This window comes from Protobothrops mucrosquamatus, unplaced genomic scaffold, assembly GCF_001527695.2.
Source record: "Protobothrops mucrosquamatus isolate PMUCROS unplaced genomic scaffold, P.Mucros_1.0 scaffold8597, whole genome shotgun sequence".
NCBI lineage: Eukaryota > Metazoa > Chordata > Lepidosauria > Squamata > Viperidae > Protobothrops > Protobothrops mucrosquamatus.
Window position 1 is genome coordinate 4,251 of NW_015394391.1, and position 1,960 is coordinate 6,210.

The following is a 1,960-nucleotide window of genomic DNA, read 5'->3' on the forward strand; positions in this document are numbered from 1 at the left end:
GGGAGGAGGAGGAGGAGGAGGAGGAGGAGGAGGAGGAGGAGGAGAATTATGGGGACCTTGGTACTCTCTGAGCTGGGTTGTTTTCCTGCAGACGTTTCATTACCCAACTAGGTAACATCATCAATGCTAGAAGGGAGGGCATAGGAGGAGGAGGAGGACTGTGTGGTCCTTGGTGCTCTCTGAGTTTGGTTGTTTTCTTGGCCATGATCTGGAGCATCCTTTTTCTTTTGGGATTCATTCCTTTTGTTTATTATTATTTTCCTTAAAAGTTAGCCAAGTATAAAATACAAGAAAAAAACGTAAAGAGAGTGGGGAAGGGAGAAAAGGAGAAGAGAAAAGTGTGGAGTAAAGGGAAATAAAGAATAGCAAAAAGCCTTAACTCCCAACCCTGTTCAGAGCAGTGGAATAAAGATAGTAAGGTGACAGCCTCGACTGTTTACTTTTGCATACTTAATATATACACTAGCTATTGCTATGGCGACCCATTGATCTAATCACCAACTCACACCGAAGTCCGAGTTTCGTTTCTTTCTGTCTCAAGCGCAAAATCCAAAAGCAGTTTGCGAGTAGAAATGAAATTGGAGGCATTCTTTTTTTTTAAAATTAGTTTAGCCGTATCTCATAGGTTCACTTTTTAATAAATACTTTTTTTGAGAAAGGAAGGAAGGAAGAAAGAAAGAAGAAAGGAAGAAGGAAGGAAGGAAAGAAAGAAAGAAAGAAAGAAAAAAGAAAGAAAGAAAGAAAGGAAAGAAGAAAGAAACAGGAAGGAAAGAAAGAAGAAAGAAACAAACAAACAAACAAAGAAAGAAAGAAAGGAAGGAAGAAAGAAAGAAGAAAGGAAGGAAGAAGGAAAGAAAGAAAGAAAGAAAGAAAGAAAGAAAGAAAGAAAGAAAGAAAGAAAGAAAGAAAAAAGAAAGAAAGAAAGAAAGGAAAGAAGAAAGAAACAGGAAGGAAAGAAGAAAGAAAGAAAGAAAGAAAGAAAGAAAGAAAGAAAGAAAGAAAGAAAGGAAGGAAGGAAGGAAGGAAGGAAGAAAGAAAGAAAGAAAGAAAGAAAGAAAGAAAAAAAGAAAGAAAGAAAGAAAGAAAGAAAGAAAGAAGGCAAGAAGAAAGAAAGGAAGGAAGGAAGCAAAGGAAGGAAGGAAGAAGGAGGAAAAGAAGAAAGAAAGAAGGCGAAGGAAGGAAGGAAGGAAGGAAGAAGGAGGGAAAGAAGAAAGAAAGGAAGGAAGGAAGGAAGGAAGAAGGGAGAAGAAGGAAGGAAGGAAGATGGGAATGAGAAAAGGGAGAAGAAGAAAGGAAGGAAGGAAGGAAGGAAGGAAGGAAGGAAGGAGATGGGAATGAGAAAAGGGAGAAGAAGAAAGGAAGGAAAGGAAGGAAGGAAGGAAGGAAGAAGGAAGGAAGGAAGGAAGGAAAGAAGAAAGAAAGAAAGAAAGAAAGAAAGAAGGCAAAGAAAGGAAGGAAGGAAGGAAGGAAAGAAGGAAGGAAGGAAGGAAGGAAAGAAGGAAGGCCAGTTCAGAGAGCACCAAAGATCCCCCATCAAGACGACTGTGTGCATCCTCTAGGTTGAAATTTAGCAAACCACTAAATAATACAGCTAGCCCTCGACTTACATCAGTTTGTTTAGTGACCGTTCGAAGTTACGACAGCACTGAAAAAAGTGACTTACGACCATTTTTCACACTTACGACAGTTGCAGCCTCCCCCAGTCAGTTCATCAAAATTAGATGCTAGGCAACCGGCTCATAGTTGCCCAAATGGGGCAAAACTCACTTGACCATTTGTCTCGCTTAGCAGCGGAAATTTGGGGCTGCACTGGGGCCGTTAAGTCGAGGACTCCCCATAGTCCTGATTCTTGAGAGACTGCTTTGGGCCACAAAGTGGGTCTCTCTCGAGATGTCCTTCTTAGACAAGCCCGGTAGGCAGAGGCTCATTTGCACCCATCACATTTCTTTGGGGCGGGGGG

At 41.0% G+C, this 1,960-nt stretch overlaps 1 protein-coding gene across 1 annotated transcript in view; it reads right to left on the bottom strand.

The window, feature by feature from the left end:
- The window catches only part of LOC107300820 (lisH domain-containing protein ARMC9-like), a gene marked incomplete at both ends in the record, with an annotated part of 10,400 nt that overhangs the window by 3,604 nt on the left and 4,836 nt on the right, over nucleotides 1–1,960 (bottom strand). The window lies entirely within an intron of this gene.